At 53.7% G+C, this 18,257-nt stretch overlaps 2 protein-coding genes across 3 annotated transcripts in view; one reads left to right on the top strand and one right to left on the bottom strand.

Annotated features, from left to right (window-relative positions):
* The window catches only part of ALG12 (ALG12 alpha-1,6-mannosyltransferase), a 57,976-nt gene extending 50,831 nt beyond the window's left edge, over window positions 1-7,145 (top strand). Inside the window, exon 11 of one of the 2 annotated variants that reach the window (XM_055374456.2) lies at window positions 6,792-7,145. The gene's annotated coding sequence lies outside the window, so the exon portion shown is untranslated. Of the gene's footprint in view, window positions 1-5,175; window positions 5,944-6,791 lie in introns of those variants that run through there. The other variant, XM_063704600.1, reaches the window with a different exon arrangement.
* ZBED4 (zinc finger BED-type containing 4) overlaps window positions 1-12,868 on the bottom strand; it is a 34,181-nt gene extending 21,313 nt beyond the window's left edge. The window contains exon 1 of the mRNA XM_031005560.3: window positions 12,698-12,868. The gene's annotated coding sequence lies outside the window, so the exon portion shown is untranslated. The remainder of the gene's footprint in view (window positions 1-12,697) is intronic.
* Between the last annotated feature and the right edge of the window lie 5,389 nt (window positions 12,869-18,257).

The following is an 18,257-nucleotide window of genomic DNA, read 5'->3' as shown; positions in this document are numbered from 1 at the left end:
ATGAGATGCAGCTGAAGTGGTGGTTAGCAAAAAACTGAAAGCTCTACATACCTGTGTTAGAAAAGATGACCCCCAGTCAATAAAGTACTCACCTAAAAGAAAACACTAGAAAAAACAGCAAACCAAACCAATGCAAGCCAAGGAAGGCAGGTGACCTCCTGAAGGCGCAAGAGGTAAGAACGTGCATTTGCCCTGAGAGCCACCGTTCAACAGCCGCCAGCATCTTGGTTTAGCCCAGTGAGGCCCATTTCAGATTTCAGACTCCTAATTTCCGTTTGCGTGAAGCCACGCGGTTTGTGGTAATTTGTTAAAGCAGCACTAGAAAACTAATATAATAGGCAACAGAAAAGAATTCTGTCAAATCTCACAGAAGGGTATGAGAAAAAATAAAGAGCAGAAAAACATCACTGCAGATAATGAAATATGCTCACAGAAAAATGTGACCTCAAATTAAATGAAAACGGTAACTTCCTATTGCAAAGAAACTAAAGAAATTAAGAAAATGATATAAAGAAACAACATAAATCAGGATAGAAAAAATCTGATGTGATATTATAGGTCCCACAAAAACACTAAAAATAAAAGTAAAATATGACTTCAAGAATGAAGACCTAAAAAAGAAGAAACAGGAGAACAAACTCCACAGATGACAGCTTAAGATAAATGAAGGGGAAACACAATTTTTTTTAATGAAAAAGAAATGAGGGGATTAAAAAAGACTCGAGAGAAACGGACCAATTTAACAGACAGGTAAAGAAGATCCAACATATGTACAATCAGAACAGCCACCCCAGAAACAGGAAGGGACAGGGCAAGAGAACAGAATACTAAACACTTAAAAACCTTTCCTGAATTAGGAATTGTCAAGCCACATAGTGAAAGGGACTGAGAAAATCCATCCTCAACTAATAACACTAATTTATTTTCTAACAAAATTACTAGACTTAAAAGAAATCCTTTGGGCTCTCAGGCAAAGTACAAAGTCACTTGGAAAGAAAAAACTGTCATGATTTTGACAGCAATGCTTTATTCTAAAGACCATAGAATAACATAGTTAAGATATTCAAGGAAAAAAGTGAACTAGCCAGGCACAGTGGCCCACGCGTATAATCAGCATCGGGAGGTGGAGGCGGGAGGGCTGCTTGAAGCTGGGAGTTTGAGACCAGCCTGGGCAATATAGTGAGACCCCCAGCTCTACAAAAAATTAAAGGGGAAAAAAAAAAAAAAGAAAATGTGAACCAAGGATTTTATACTAAGCCAAACTGACCTTCGAGCACAATGAATGCAGAAAAACTACTATCAAGATGCAGAAAGTCAAGAAATCTTGTTCCATGAGTCCTTCCTGAGAGATCTACCGGAGAGCAAACCTCAACCAAAACACAACAGAAACATGAGGACCCAATGTGAGCATTTATTTTTATTTTTGGAGACAGAGTCTCGCTCTGTCGCCCAGACTGGAGTGCAGTGGTGTGATCTCTGCTCACTGCACCCTCTGCCTCCCGGGTTTAAGCCATTCTCGTGCCTCAGCCTCCTGAGTAGCTGGGATTACAGGTGCCTGCCACCACGCCTGTATTTTAATAGAGACGGGTTGTTTTTTGTTTTGTTTTGTTTTTTTGTATTTTAATAGAGACGGGGTTTCACCATGTTGGCCAGGCGGGTCTCGAACTCCTGAACTCAGGAGTTCCGCCCGCCTTAGCCCCCGAAGTGCTGGGATTAGAGGCGTGAGCCACTGCGCCCGGCCCCCGTGTAAGCATTTAACACACACAGTCACGTGCTGCACAGCAACACCTCACTCGGCAAAGAGCAGCGCACCCCACAGTGGCTACATAAGATAAGAACACCGTCCGTTTACTATGCCTTTTCTGTTTGGACACACAAATACTTGCCACGGTGTTACAAATGCCTACAGGCTTCAGTGTAGTAACTGCTGTGCAGAGTTGCAGCCTCGGAGTGACAGGCTATACCATCTGGGTTTGTGTAGGTGCCCTCTATGAGGTTCACACAATGACAACGTCGCTGAGTAACGCATTTCTCAGAACACACCCCTGCCCTTAGTGAGACCCGGGGCTGCCGTCACTTGCAGAGCTAGGACTGAACAAGGCTTTGCGGGGCAGAAACACAGCACAATAGCTGGACTCCGTGGTTTCTGACTTCACGGTGTGGGGGAGGGGGCTTGCTGGGATAGAACCCCATGGTCAGTCAAGGAGCAAGGAGCATCTGAACTTAATCGATGGTTTGACTCGCAATCTTTCAGCTCTACGATGGTTTAATCAGGGCTTTTTTTTTTTTTTTTTTTGGAGACAGGGTCTCACTCTGACGCTCAGGCTGGAGTGCAGTACGCAATCTCAGCTCACTGCAGCCTCAAACTCCTGGGCCCAAGCAATCCTCCCGCCTCAGCCTCCTGAGTAGCTGGAACTACACCTGAGTGTCACCACCCCTGGCTAATATTTTAAAACATTTTTTGTAGAGAGGCGGTCTCACTAGGTTGCTGAGGCTGGTCTCAAACTCCCAGGCTCAAGTGATCCTCCCACCTCAACCTCCCAAAGTGCTGGGATTATAGGCGTAAGCCACCACGCCCAGGCTCCAATCAGGTATTAAGTGCATTTCGACTTTGATGGGTTTATCGGACGTGGCCGTGTCCTGAGTTGCGGAGCATCTGTAGTACGTAATGGCTACGCGCTCTGTAGTTGAGACCCTGCATAACTACACAGAATGGGAAGACTTAGGCAAAGAATATCTTCACTGTTTTCAGTAACGATATAGGTGGCAGTTGTACTGCCATTGTTATTTTGAGATTGTGATGTTTGTAGCAAGAGATAAAACAGATGAGACATTATGCGATATTCCAATTCTCTCATCTCCACTGTCCTTGAGACCAGCACTCTCAGTGGAAAAAGAGGACGGAGACGTAAGATTAAAGCACGCCCATGTGAACGCCCTGCCGTCAGAAAGCAGATCACACACTCCAGCAGAGGCCTAGAACCAGTGGCCAACCCAACAGCAGTGAGCACCTGTCACATGCAGACTGTGGTTTTGAAACTTCCAAGCCATTAAAAGAAACCAGAGCTGAAGAAATGGCTTATTTCAGGTCTGGAGCAGGAAAAATACAAGATGAGCACAGAACATATCAGACAGCCAGAAACCTCTGAGAGAGTTCAGGAATGATGTCAAAAGGATCCAGGAGCCAGCCTGTAGGGGCTCTCACTGTCCAAAGAGGACAGAATTTAACATCCCAAATATGTTTAAATTCATTAGTTCATCAATACCAACATCAAATCCCTAACTGGTCGCCTCTGGAGGCTGATAGGAAAATGATTCATCATTGTGAAAACTGATGAATTTTAAAAAAGAATCAGGCATTTATCTTCAGTTTTCTCCATGAACTATAACACCAGAGAGTGGCCAAGAAGAGGTTTATCTTTAATAGTTCATCTACTACATAAGGAAGCAATAACTCAGCCAGAACATCACACTTTTTTTTTTTTTTTTTGAGACGGAGTCTCGCTCTGTCCCCAGGCTGGAGTGCGGTGGTGCAATCTCAGCTCACTGCAACCTCCTCCTTCCTGGTTCAAGCAACTCTCCTGCCTCAGCCTCCTGAACAGCTGGGATTACAGGCACTCGCCACCACGCCCAGCTAATTTTTGTATTTTTAGTAGAGACGTGGTTTCACCATGTTGGCCAGGATGGTATCAATCTCTTGACCTCGTGATCCGCCCGCCTTGGCCTCCCAAAGTGCTGGGATTACCGGCGTGAGCCACCACACTTAGCTGGGTGTGGTGATGCATGCCTGTGGTCCCAGTTATTAGGGAGGCTGAGGTGGGAAAATCACTTGAGCCTGGGAGCACCACTGCACTCCATCCTGGGCCACAAAGCAAGACCCTGCCTCAAAACCAACCAAGCAACCAACCAACCAAACACAATCTACAGGAAACCAAAGGATAGAGGAACACACTGGGCCTCTCCAGAAGAATGCAGCCAGCAAAATCTAGAGCGTGAGATGCACGAATCCAACCACCAAGTTACCTCAGAAAATACTTCCACGGCAGGTGGGGTGGACAAGGTAACCTGTAGATTCAGACTGAAAGGCCGGCCGGGCGCGGTGGCTCACACCTGTAATCCCAGCATTTTGGGAGGCTGAGGCAGGTGGATCACCTAAGGTCAGGAGTTCGAGACCAGCCTGACTAACAGGGTGAAACCCTGTCTCTACTAAAACTAAAAAAATTAGCCAGGCGTGGTCGTGGGCACCTGTAATCCCAGTTACTCAGGAAACTGAGGCAGGAGAATTGCTTGAACCCAAGAGGCAGAGGTTGCAGTGAGCCGAGATCACGACACTGCACTCCAGCCTGGGCGACAGAGCAAGACTTAAGTCCAAAAAAAAAAGGAAAAACTTAACTAATATTTAGAGGTACTCAGTTCAGTCAAAACAACAAAGAATAAGGAAGTAGCTGCTGTAACAGTAAGATTGAGGCAGCCTCTGCTGGGAGGGGCTGGGGCGGCACGCACAGGGGCTCTGGAAGCTGGCAAGCACCTCTTGACCCAAGCACCAGTTACAACTGTGTTCATCTTATCATATGACTCATTACGCTAGACACTGGTTTTATTCAGTTTCTGTATCTGTGCCACACTTTAAAATAAAAAAGGTTTAAAAACACACTTATAAAGCTACACTAGGCTGGGCGCAGTGGCTTACGCCCGTAGTCCCAGCTACTTGCAGGCCAAGGTGAGAGGATCACTTGAGCACAGGAGATCGAGTCCAGTCTCAGCAAAAAAGTAAGGCCTCCGCCATACAAAAAATAAGAAAGACAGAGAAACCACCTTCCAAGCCACTTTGCGGCAGAAGCGTTGGGGCCACTGCGTACAGGTTCCACGCACAGGGCCAACCGCCCTCGGGGACTTACTAACAAAATGAGCCACTTGCATTCAATGATCTCAAGTGCTCCGTGCTACATCCAATTCAGTAAAGCACAGTTTTTTCATTTTTCTCATTCAGATTGAAGCAAATTAAATGAAAACCCGTTCAAGATACCCCTTCTCACCCTACCATCCTAGCAAAAATCCAAATGCTTAGTAATGCCCTCTGTTGGTCAGGCCCTCTCCCGCAGTGCTGACAGGGTGCAGGCCTGTGCGGGGGAACCTGGAAGCACTCACCAAAATTACATGTATTCTCCCACCCAGCAACCACACGCTACGAACAGACCTGAAGACAGTCCTCACCAGACAACACAAAAAAATGCAACACACGGCAACGTCAGTCACAGCGGCATCCCACGGCAAAGGATCAGAACCCGTCAATAGGACCCACACATTCATACATGTGCTGCGCAGAAAAACCAGACACACAGGGGCCAGCCATGGCAGCTCACGCCTGTAATCCCAGCACTTTGGGAGGCCAAGGCAGGTAAATCGTTTGAGCCCAAGAGTTCAAGACCAGCCTGGGTAACATAGTGAGACTCCCATCTCTACAAAAAATTTGAAAAAAATCAGCTGGCATGGTGGCATGCGCCTGTAGTCCCAGCTACTCAGGAGGGTACGGTGAGAAAATCACTTGAGCCCGTGAGGTTGAGGCTGCGGTAAGCCAAGATCAGGCCACTGCACTCCAGCCTGGGCAACAGAGCCAGACGCTATCTCAAAACAAACAGGTCAGGTGTGGTGGCTCACATCTGTAATCCCAGCACTTTGAGAGACAGAGGCAGGCAGATCATTTGCGGCCAAGAGTTCGAGGCCAGCCTGGCCAACATAGTGAAACCCCATCTCTACTAAAAATATAAAAATTAGCTGGGCGTGGTGGCGGGTGCCTGTAGTCCCAGCTACTCAGGAGGCTGAGGCACAAGAATCACTTGAATCCAGAGTGAGACTCCATCTCATAACAAACAAACAAGAAAAACCAGACACACACAGTGTCAACAGCCCATGCTAACTTTTGTGAAAGACAGGAGGGGAAATGAGTTGTGGGTGTGTTTTGCTTACTTTTACAGGACGTAGCAGAAGTAAAAAGGGTTGCCTAGGCCAGGCATGGTGGCTCATGCCCATTATCCCAGCACTTTGGGAGGCCGAGGCGGGCGGAATGCCTGAGCTCAGGAGATCGAGACCAGCCTGGGCAACACAGTGAAACCCCATCTCTACTAAAGTACAAAAAATTAGCTGGGCGTGGTGGTGGGCGCCTGTAGTCCCAGCTACTCGGGAGGCTGAGGCAGGAGAATTGCTTGAACCCGGAAGGCCGAGGATGCAGTGAGCCAAGATCGAGCCACTGCACTCCAGCCTGGGCAACAGAGCAAGACTCTGTCTCAAAAAAAAAAAAAAAAAGGTTGCTTAGAAGAGTGGTGGGGATGAGAAAGGTAGCTTTTATGTAGTTCTGACCTTTATAACAGGTAATTATTTTGTACATAAAATTTGTAAAAAATCCTAAATCTAAAAATGATCTGAAACAAATGGGCAACATAACCAGAGAAAAGAATATTTGTCTTATTTCTTTCTTGGGAAAAATAAATAAAATAAAAAATAAAACAAGAGTATTTGTCAAGGAACTTTAAAATACAGCACTTTATTCATCCAAAGTGGAAGACAACTAAGGACAAAAAGAACTCAACAGAAACCTGCAAAGTTAACTAAGCAGTTTTCTTAGAGGAGGAGTACTGTAATTCCACAACCTATTGTATGCACATTTAAGCACAAAACAAGGCCGATGATATTATTAAGATTTTTCAGAATAACATATAATTTAAGAATCAAAGAAATTAAGTAAAACTATATATATGTATTTTTTGTTTTGTTTTGTTTTGTTTTTGATACAGGGTCTCACTCTGTCGCCCAGGCAGCAGTGCAGTGACGTGATTGCAGCTTACCTCCTCAACCTCCCAGCCTCAACCTCCCAGGCTCAAGTGATCCTCCCACCTCAGCTTCCTGAGTCGCTGGAACTACAGGCACATACCATCATGCCCGGCTGATTTTTGTATGTTTTTGTAAAGATGGGGTTTTGCCATGCTGCCTAGACTGGTCTGGAACTCCTGAGCTCAAGTGGTCTCCCCACCTCAGCCTCCCAAAGTGCTGGGATTACAGGTGTGAGCCACCAGACCCTGCAAAACTACATAATTTTAACGAAAATTAAAATTAATTTTAACGAAAATTAAAATTAATTTTAACTATAATTCAAATTGACTGAACTCACAATGTTTTGAATACATATTTTCTAGCTCTGTCCGCGAAGAGGGCATTAAGCAAAAACAGACGAACACAATGACTACATCTACGGCCTGGACCTCGGTGTCCAGATGCCTTTCTGCACTAAAAGGAACCCAGGCGCTCTGGAGAAGCAGCTGACGCAGGCCTGGGAAAGACATCACCGTGAGCCTGGGAGGCTGGGCCAGAAAGGATGCATTCCCAGGACCACGTGCTGAGTGAAAAGGACACAGGGGCCAGCGTGGAAGGGGCTCCCAACTGGTCACATTTATAGCTATTTGAGCATCACAAAACAAAAGGCTTTACTAGATTATGACATGGAATAAATAAAAGTCCACTAGTCCACCTTGATACTCAAGGAAGACAAAGGAAAAGTAAAAATTTGCCCCCACAGAGGTGTCTACTAGACCATTTTCCGCTAAGAATTGGTAATAAAGAGAAAGAACTCAGCATTTTCTAAGAGGTAACAAAGAAGGGAAACACAGATAAAAATAAAGAAAAAAAGAACAACAGCATACTAAAGCCAAGGTGCCGCTGCCCACGGGTTCTGGGGAGACCAGCGAACAGCATGTGGAAGTCTGATGGGAGCAGAGTGTCCACACACCCCGAGACACCCCCTCATCTAACTCGCCAACTGTGGGGGGCAGGGACACAATTTAAAGGGCCAGTGAGCAAAGTCGCATCCGTCCTCATGGGACAGCCTCCGCCCACAGTGCAACACACAGCATCACCTGCGCCCCAAACGTGCCCCTGTATCAAATCAGGCCTCCCACTGCCAGATCACAGGGGGTGCTCCGGGGGCACCGGAACGCAAAGAGACCTCACAGCCACTGTGACACGTGGCCCTGGACTCGATTCTGGTTGGGAAAAACAGCTAGTAAAGACGTTGGGGGACAACTTCAGACCGTGGACTGGCTACTGGACGATGCCAAGGGACACAGTCACGTTTGGTAGACGCCATCGATGACGCAACTGTCATTAGACAGTAGAATGTCCTTTTCCCTTTCTTAGGAGAAAGAACACTTAGAGAAGTGTCCAGATATCTGCAGTTTCCTTCAAGACAGTTCAGCAAGTGCCAGGTGGCAGCGGGTGGCAGTCACGGTAGCTCCAGCTGGGGGCAAGGGACATAGGAGTGCCAACTCTGTAAGTTAGAAACTTTATAATAACCTTCAAACAACAGAAGTATATTCGTTTTCAACTCAGAGCACACGCACACTCAACAAGCTGTCGAGTATACCCAGGGAGGCAAAGAGCTATGCATCAGGACTCCGGGCCTGGTTCAGACGGGGACATGGCAGTTTCTCCTCCTGAGGACATAAACTACCATCGGGGCTACACCTAAGTAGCCTTCACCTATTCTGGGGGTGCACAGCAGCATCAACCGCCACAAATTCCAGCAGGAGCCATGGCTCACAACAGCTGCCCACACAGAAGCCAACATCCAGGTCTGGGCTAAACTGAGGAGGGTGCCGGGCACGGTGGCTCACGCCTGTAATCCCAGCCCTTTGGGAGGCCAAGGCGGGTGGATCACCTAAGGTCAGGAGTTTGAGACCAGCCTGGCCAACATGGTGACACCCCATCTCTACTAAAAATACAAAAACTGGCTGGGCGCGGTGGCTCACGCCTGTAGTCCTGGCACTTTGGGAGGCCAAGGTGGGCGGATCACGAGATCAGGAGATCGAGACCACCCTGGCCAACATGGTGAAACCCCGTCTCTACTAAAAATGCAAAAAAAAAATTAACCGGGCACAGTGGCGCATGCCTATTGTAATCCCAGCTACTAAGGAGACTGAGGAAGGAGAATCGCTTTAACCTGGGAGGTAGAGGTTGCAGGGAGCTGAGATTGTGCCATTGCACTCCAGCCTGGGTGACAGAGCAAGATTCCATCTCAAAAAACAAACAAAAATTAGCTGAGTGTGGTGGTGGGTGCCTGTAATTCCAGCTACTCAGGGAGCTGAGGCAGGAGAATCACTTGAATCCAGGAGGCAGAGGTTGCAGTGAGCCGAGATTGTAACACTGCACTCCAGCCTGGGCGACAGAGTGAGAATAAACAAACAAACAAACTGAGAAGGGGAACCCAAAGCTAAAGGTCAAAGACAGTGGCAAGGGGTCTGACTCCAGAAACCCAGAGTCAGAGCTGCTCCGTCAGACGTGCTCAGGAACCCAGGTAAGGGCGTCTTGGAAACGGCACCTTCCAAAGCAAGCCAGCGACCACGCTAAGGTCAGCTGGTCCGTGTTCCATCCCTGAAATGTTCTGGGTCACACGACAGGGTCATGTGGATTGCTCTGCTAGGTGGTTTTGTGGGTCCCCTGTATTTAACACCAGCACCCTCGCCGTGTACCCATACCTTGGGGGGTCCGGGCAGTCCCACTAGTGACAGGCCTGACATCACAGCTGTGGCTGAACGCTGCTGGGGAGTCTCTCACTTACAGGATGTGGAGCATGGCTTCTATGATGGAGCAACCAGAGCTCTCCCAAATGCACATGCTCCCGACCCTGCTCCCTGCAGCAAACAGGTGGAGTAGAGACCACCAGGTGGGCCTCGATGAGGAGCAGCTTTGGAGGAAGTCAGCCCCTCAGGGCTTGTCTGTGGAGGTGGCAAGGCGGGAAGGGCGGGGGGCCAGGTCCTCCCGACCCTAATCAGGTAGGGGGCTGCGGCAGTCACAACCCCACCCCCAGGGCCAGGCCAGCATCAGCTGTTTCTATTGCACACAGACTTTGCTGGGAAAGATATGGGCCACGGCTGCTGAAAAGTCTTCACCTAGAATGAGGGATGGGAAGCTGGCCGGCATTGCAGCGCGGCCTTCACCTAGAACGAGGGATGGGAAGCTGGCCGGGATTCCAGTTCAGCCTTCACCTAGAATGAGAGGTGGGAAGCCGGCCGGCATTCCAGTGCGGGTCATTTAGGCTGCATGTCCCCTGAATCCCGAAACAACCTGGGGGAGCTGGGAGGCGGCTTCAGCAGCAGGCCCTTGGGCCGGGCAGGAGGTGCGCACTGGGATGCCGTGAGGCTGCCTCTGCACCTCATGGACAATGCTCTCCTGGGGCTTCCGCCATCGCCCCCAGACCCTTCAGGGCTGGACTCTAACCTCCTCTCCCCATGAGGTCTCCGGAGCACGCTTTCCTGAGAAACTGGGATTACCCCTACTCTCACCTGCCGGTGTTTCTCCTTGAAGCACTTACTGAGCCTTTTTCTCTGGTTTACGCTGCTCCTCACCACCACCATGTTCCCTAAGGCCAGGGCCTTCTTTGAAAACCACCATGGCCCCAGCAGGCAGAGGCAAGCACCTCTGTCTCTCCTGCTCCCCTGCTCCCCTCTGCCTCAGAAATGGCAAAGAGCTTATTTTATTCCTAACAATGCCTCCCAGAATTTGAACTACAAAAGCACATATCCAGTGATTACCAAGGAAGGGATCTGAGGTACTGCAGAATGTAGAAAAACCTAGGTGCTAAAAAGTGGGGAGCAGAAGAAGGGCCTAGAAGGCTGGGATGCAGAGAGGGCCGAACCCTTGAAAGGGCTGAAGCCAGAAAGCTGCTGGAATCCACAGACACTAAAACAGAAAGCCAAAACCAAAACGCTAAGGGGTGTCACGGGCTAAATGTAAATAAGAGCAATTCCTATAGGTACATTCTCAGATCCTGAGATTTAAACAGTGAAGGAAACAACGTTGGTAAGGAAGGGCCAGCTTGGCCTCTACCCCAGGGCTGGGCAGAGCCACACCCAGCTGTTTCACCTGCTCCCTCCTCTCAAAAGACAACCACCACACCAAAGAGAATGAGACCAGAAGCTAAAGCCAGGCAAAGAAAAAAACGCAAAACAAAGTGAAGGACGGCACTGACCACGGTCACTTCCTGCTCCTCATGCCGCCAGGAGTCCACTCCCCAGGGCTCCTCACCAAGGATCTGAGACACATGCACACACACCTTTCGCTAAAGAAGCTGCTTCTCAGCTCCTCCGCACACACACAGAAGTCAGTCCGCTCCCCTAGTAATTTTTTTAGTCTTTCTGCAAGGTGTTATGGGCATACTTTGCACAGCTGAGTTACTCACTGTGTGTGGAGGGGGCTGGGGAGGAGGTAACCTTAAAGAGCAGAGGTTTTACATCCAACAACATCAACCACCTTATTCAGGAATTACCTGGACAAGAGTGTGTGTTGGGGGAGACCCTGTAACCACCTGTCAAGTGGACTAGAAGCCTTAGGTTTCTTTCCATATAGATTAACTGTGTCCTCACCTCAAAGACCGGGCCTCTGAAGCTTTTTCAAGATTCACAGAATCTCTCTTAACTTGTGCTAGATCTTTTCTTGAAAAAAAGCCAATCATGACAAGCAGATATAATCCGTTTAAGGACTACGGGAAGTGTGCAGCCTTGTACGGACGTCCCATTGGAAACCCTCGGAGTACGGAATCAAACTCCTGTAAACTTTCCTCTTGCAAAGTAACTTTGTTTAGTAATTGCAATTAATTCATAATCAAAATGTGGCTTATTCATAGCACTTAAAAAAAAAAATCCCAACCAAATCCTTCCTAGTCTCAATTTTATCACTATGAATGACATACACAGAAAAAATAAAAAACATTTCTGTGTAAAAAGTCGCAGGATGCCCTTGCTTTACCAAACTGGCCTCATTATGAGGTCTGAATGGATTTCTAAAAACGTAATCTGATCAGAGTTAACTTCAAAATAAATAACTTCCCTTTTGACCAACACGAGAACACCAACAGAAGCTTCTGACGGCTCAGCTTGGCCGGGACGTGTTTCCATAGAGGTGCCCGGGTCTACCAGGGCCACCCGGAATAGAAAGGCGCAGAAGGGAGCCCGAGGGGCTGCGATTCTCTTAGCAACGAAGACGGTGTGGGTCACACAACGGGACAAAAGAAGAAACAAAACTGACTGCGAGCTCATTTGGGTGTAGGAAAACCACTGCAGTCGAAAAACATTTGAAATTATGGTTCGCAAAGCAAGTTATATTTTTATTCATTAAATGTGAACGGTCATCCCCAGAACCACGTACAATAACCTGCCTCGGGGCGCGTCGCAAGGACCCGTCTGGGCTGAGACATGAAGCAGGGCCCAGGTGGCCCTTCCTGGAGGTGGGACGGGAATGACACATGCAGAGAAGTCCCAGGGACGGGGCTCGCGGGGTAACTCGACGTGGCCGGGACAGCGCGCTCCCGGCGGACCCGGGCGGCGCCCCGAGCCCGAGCCCCGTCCCGTCCGCCCGGAAGCAACGGCGCGGGCACGTGGGCCAGGCCGGGCGCCGACCCCGGGCACTCGGCCGCTCAGTCGGCGCCGCCCCCGCGCCAGCTGTCAGGGCCGGGGTCCGCGCGGGGGCGGGTCCGGGGCGGCGCCGGGCGGGGACCCCGAGGCCACGGAACCGCGCCCCCGCCCGCCTGGCCCCGGCCCTGGCCCCGGCTCGGCGCAGACAATGGCGCGGCGCGGCCCGGCCCGGCCCCGGCGCGGTCCGCGGGGGACGGGGCTCGCGGCAGGCGGCGGGGCGGCGGCGCCCGCGCACTCACCTCGGCCCGGCCTCTGGGGCGGCTCCCGGCCGGCTGCGGACAACGGCGGCGCGGGCGGACGCTCCATTCATTACCGCGGCTTTGTCTGCCCCCGCGCCCCTCCCGCGGCCCCGCCGCCAGCCGCCCGCGACGCCGCCGGACGCTGCGCCCCTCCCAGGGCCCCGCGCGGCGCGGGGCGGGGCTGGCCGGGGGCGGGGCCGATCGGGGGCGGGGCCTACTCTCGCAGGCGCAGTGTCCGCGTACCCGCCCCGCCTCGTCCCTGGCCGGGCGGGAGGACGGAGCGCCGGAGGCACGGCCGCTGGGGCGGGGCCGGGCGGAAGACGCAGGCGCAATGCGCGCTTCGGCTCCGCCCCCGGGTCCAGGAGGGCAAGCTACGCAGGCGCAGTGGGCGCTCCGGCGCTGGCGGGCAGCGGGAAGGGCCTAGGCGCTCTGGCTGGGAGGGGCGCGGGCGCCGCGGTTTCGTCCCGTGGCTTGGCAGTTGGCAGCGGCTCGGCGCTCACCCAACGGCCCACCGCGGGTTTCCGGGACGGCTAGCAGCGCGGGTCCCGGTCCCGCCCCGAACCCCCTTACCTGGCGCAGAGGCCGCTCAGTGCGGTGCGGTCAGGCCCCGTGGGCTGGGACCTAAGCCCTTGACCCTAAGGCGATCGGGGCTCCCCGCGCGGCCCCCCCGGGGGACGGGATTAACGCCTAAGCCCCAAGCCGGGTCGGCGGGAGGAGGGCGGCCCTCTGGGCGGGCGCGGGGCCGGGGCTGGCGGTGCGGAGCGCACGGGACTCGCCCGCTTCTCAGGGTCTGAAGGAAATGTGCACTTTTAATGTGTTATTTCCTAACACAAATGTTTGAGCAGACCAAATAAACTCTGCATGCTGAATGTGGCCCCGAGGTCCCCCGTTGGTGACACGGCTTTCGGCATTTTCTCGGCTTGAGTGTGAGAGTGAGAGGAGCCCGCGTGGCGGTCACCGGCTGGAGCGGGAGCGTGGAGTTATCCCGGCCGCCTCTGCCCGGAGCCCGCCCCTGCCCCACGGCTGTGCCCCTTCACCCGCACGCCGACTGTTCCAAAGTCCACGTCCAGCCTGCAGCCGGGTTTTCTATGGTGCCTGAGCTAAGAATGCTTTTCTCGTTTTTAAGAGGTTGGGGGAGAATTAAAACAGTATTTTAGGATATATGAAAAGTATATGACATTCAAATATCGGCCGGGCACGGTGGCTCACGCCTGTAATCCCTGCACTTTGGGAGGCCGAGGCGGGTGGATCACCTGAGATCAGGGGTTCGAGACCAGCCTGGCCAACATGGAGAAACCCCGTCTCTACTGGAAAAAAAATAAAAAATTAGCCAGACGTGGTGGTGGGCTCCTGTAATCCCAGATACTCGGGAGACTGAGGCAGAAGAATCGCTTGAACCCGGGAGGCAGAGGTTGCAGTGAGCCGAGATCACGCCACTGCACTCCAATCTGGGTGACAGAGCAAGACTCCGTCTCAAAAAAAAAAATTAAATTAAAATGTCGGTTTCCTAAGGAGTTCAATTGGAACACCACCATGCTTGTTCATGTAGTTAAAAGGTAAACTGCTTTACCTTCCACCATAGCTATGGAGTTGAGACCAGGCACTGACACCCAAAAAGGGCTCCCTGTTTCTTTCTTTTTCTTTTTTTTTTTTCTGAGACAGAGTCTCACTCTGTCCCCAGGCTAGAGTGCGGTAGCGCGATTTCGGCTCACTGCAACTTCCGCCTCCCGGGTTCAAGCGATTCTCCTGCCTCAGCCTCCAGAGTAGCTGGGACTACAGGCGCTCGCCACTACGCCCAGCTAATTTATGTATTTTTAGTAGAGATGGGGTTTCACCATGTTGACCAGGATGTTCTCGATCTCCTGATCTCGTGATCCTCCCGCCTTGGCCTCCGAAAGTGCTGGGATTACAGGCGTGAGCCACCGTGCCCAGCCTGGGGATCCCTGTTTCATTCAGAGTGGAGGCCACTGTTCTCAGGCCTGCTCTGCCCCTGCCATCCCCTCATCAGATCTGTAGCAGCCCCCAGCCTCCTTGATGCTTGCTTTGGGGTCTTCGCACTGACTCTTGTCTGCCTGGACTGCTCTTCCCCTCTGCCAGTGTCAAGCTCCCAGACGGCTGCCCATATGTCAGCATAGTGGGAGGCTCTCTGGGGCCATGCTCTAGGAAATAACACTGCGCTCTCCTCATCCCCTGTCCAGGCTCTGACACATCTGACACACTGTATATGCCTGTGTCATCACTGCCCCCCAACAGCCTCCTGCTAGAATCAGTGGGAGGGGGGACTTCTTTGTTGTATGTGCTGAGGGAGCATGCCCAGTGCCGAGAGCAAGGCCCCCTACGCTTTGTGGAGTAGGTTAATGGGGCCCCACAATTGCCTGGCACTCATGTGCAGAAATAGAAGATTCCTGGGGCCAAAGAGCAACAGCTCTTCCCAAAGGGGCCTGCCGGTGAGTGAGTGAGTGCAGGTTGACAGGTCCCTCCTAGTGCCTTCCAAATTGTGCAGGGCAGCCAGGTGCGGCCTATTCTCTGGCCCCTCACAGGAAGATACTGTTTTGTATGTCGGGTGGCCCTTGGACTAAGTGCCCAAATGGGACACCCTGGAGCACGGAAGGGCACACTAGACATCATGGGGCCAGGACCCAGCATCAACTGGGACTGTTTCGGCAAGCCAGTACCGCATGCCTCCACCAGCTGCAGTCCATTCATTTAATCTTTGATGGGCACTTTCTGTGTGCCCAAGATACAATATCTTATTTTTTCTTTTTCTTTTTTTTTTTTTTTTAGTCTGCAAGTGCTTGGTACATGCACAGATGGTATTTATTTGCTGTTTGTCTTAAATTGCATTCTTATGCATCATACAGAGTGCAATAAGGAGAAGAAAAGATATTTTCTACAGGACCATCCAATCATGTAAGTGGCTTTTCATGGGACAGTTTCCCATCACGGGAAAGACATAAGTCGATTCTTAGTCATCCAGAGTGTCAGTATCTTATTTTTTCATTCATCTGAACCAAAGTATGACATCCCAGGGCCAGGTGTTTTCTCTGAGTTCCATGCAGAGACTCTGAGCCCCACCTGTACAGGGCAGGGCGAGTCAGGGATGCTCAGCACTGAGGCAGAAGAGCAGCTGGTGCCCTGGTCCTCTGTCCACTGAGGCTGCAGGTGGACCCACAGCATCTTCCGAAGGCAGGGAGCCCTCCGTGCTTGGAGCACTGTGGCCCTGGAGGGTTCGCACTCATGTGATGTGACTTTGGTTGAGTTTCTTAGCTGTGAATTAAGATCATGAGCCCAGCTTGGGGGTAGGGCATGGAGCTGATGGTGTCACATGTGGAAGCAGCTGGGTGACCCCGAGCCCGGTGACCACTGGTCACTGGGGAGGCACAGACCTTGCTGTGGCAGGGTCCTGGGGGCCAGGGCCTCAAAGGAGGGTGGCTGTGTCCCTGGGTCCCGCGGGAGTGAGGGTGTACACCTGCCAGTCCCCTGCCTACAGTGGTGGTGGGGTGGAGCCCCATGGTCCCTTCCATCTGGAATCTCAGACCTGGCCCCCCTCTGCCACCCTGTGCCTCCCGTCTGCCTTTCAGGGTAGCAAGAATGCTGTGCGCCCCACTGGGGAGGGAGGTGGGGAGGACTCCAGAGCGTCCAGGTGGGGGCTGCTGCAGAGGAGATGGTTTCTCTCGGGTGCAGAGGAGGGTTGGGCCCTGGGCACCTACTGGTCACTCTTTGCCATGACGGGGACCTTACCACGTTGTCCCTCATCCACGTCACCCGCCCAACCCACGCGGAGGGTCCTGAGGGCTTCACCACGCAGCCCTGAAGGGGCAGAGCTGGGGTCACACAGGTCTCGGAAGCCCACGCTGTGGCCCCAGGAGAAGGTTCTGGATGTGGCTCCTATAAGTGAAGGGTGGACTCACAGCGCTGCCGGAATAAAGGGAAACCACAGGCAGGAGGGAAGCGCGTCCAGGATCCGCGGCCACCGGCCTCTCAGACTGTCTTCTGGGGCCAGGTCGCGAGGAGATGGAAAGCGGGGGCATCACAGGCTCGTCTGAACCCGCGCGTTCATTCGGCCACACCGACCCCAAACCCCTGCATGCGGGCAGGACCCCTGGCTCTCCTGCGCCCACCCCAGCCCTGCTGGCCGCCGGGGCATTTGAGGGATGGTTGCGGGGGGTCGGAGGGTGGAAGGGGCGTTGGGTAGCCTCGGTGGGGAGGGGAAGAGGCTTCCCGTGCACTATGGACTCCCGCATTCGGGAAGGGAGGCGCTCGGGGTTGGGGAGGGAGGAAAAGGCGGCTGCGTTCGGGGAGGGGGCAGCGAGACCCCGCCCGGGCTACGGGTTGCAGGATGGAGCGGACGGGAGGAAGGAGCCCTGACGCCGCGGACCCCACACCTGCCGGCCGTCCCCTCCCTCCCTGCCTGCCTGCCTGCCTGCCTTCCTTCCTTCCTTCCTCCCTCCCTCTCCGCAGAGGCAGCGCGGGGACCCGGCCGGGGTGGGGCTAAGGCGGTGCGCCCCGGAGCCTCCAACCTGGACCCCACCCCGGAGGCGCCGCGACCGCGCTCCCGCCGCCTCCAGGAAGGGGCCCGGATCGCGCCGGCGACCCGAGGACTCTGCGCCCCGCCGCCTCCCACCCTGTCCCGCCCCGTGCCTGTCGGCGACCCCGCAGGGCCGGTCCCCGTCTCCACCTGCAGTCCGGGGCGCGGCGCCCTTGAGGGAAGCGGGGCTCTGGGATCCCCGAGCCCGGGGGTGGGACACCCCACGGCCCGCACGAACCTTGGTGGCCCGGGCCCCTGCTCCTCCAGAACAGCGCCCAGGTCTCGGAGAAACCCCCCGAAGCCGTGGGCCCAGACGCTCCCGGGGGACCTCGGTGGGACGGGCAGGGCGGGCGCTGCGGGCGGGGGGACGCGCACTGTCCCCGGGCGAACCAGAAACACCCCCCACCGGGCACCTCCCCAGGAATCGCCCACCCACCCCCATTGTTTTCCACCAGGTTTCACCTTACCACCCTCCCCCCAGGCATCTCCCCCGTTGCATCGCCCCCACGCGGGCATCGCTCCCACCCGGGCATCTCGGCTCTGTCCTGCCCTGGGGTGGCCACAGCCCGCGGGGAGGAAGCGCGGCGAGGCGCCCACACCGGGAAAGTGTCTCCGTGACTCTGCGGGGTTACACTCCGGGTGCGTCGCTGCGGGCTCGTGGGCTCGTAGGCTGCAGCCCCCCGCTCCTGTCGGGTGGACGAGCCCCGGGCCCGCGTGGAGCCGTTCGGTCAAGGCCGGCCCGGGAGGGGCGCGGCGCAGGGCGGGCAGGGGCGGGGTCCTAGGTCAACGTCCAGCCCCAGACCCAGCCCCGCCGCCGGATCCACCGTGCCTCTGTTTCCCCATTCCTGAGAAATCGGAACGCCGGCGGCACCCCCTTCTCCGGGCCGGAGCCTGTGCCCTCCGGATTGCGCGCCTCTGTCCAGGCGGCGGCCGGGGGTGGGAGCGCGCAGCGGGCCAACTTCCCTAAAGGGAACTGTCGGGAGGGCGCCCAGAAGGGAAAGACCAGGAAGCGCTGGGCGCTGAGCTGGAGTC

The sequence above is a fragment of the Gorilla gorilla genome, chromosome 23, assembly GCF_029281585.2.
Source record: "Gorilla gorilla gorilla isolate KB3781 chromosome 23, NHGRI_mGorGor1-v2.1_pri, whole genome shotgun sequence".
Classification (NCBI taxonomy): Eukaryota; Metazoa; Chordata; class Mammalia; order Primates; family Hominidae; genus Gorilla; species Gorilla gorilla.
The sequence above is the reverse complement of the archived record's forward strand: the minus strand, read 5'-3'. Positions and strand labels throughout refer to the sequence as shown.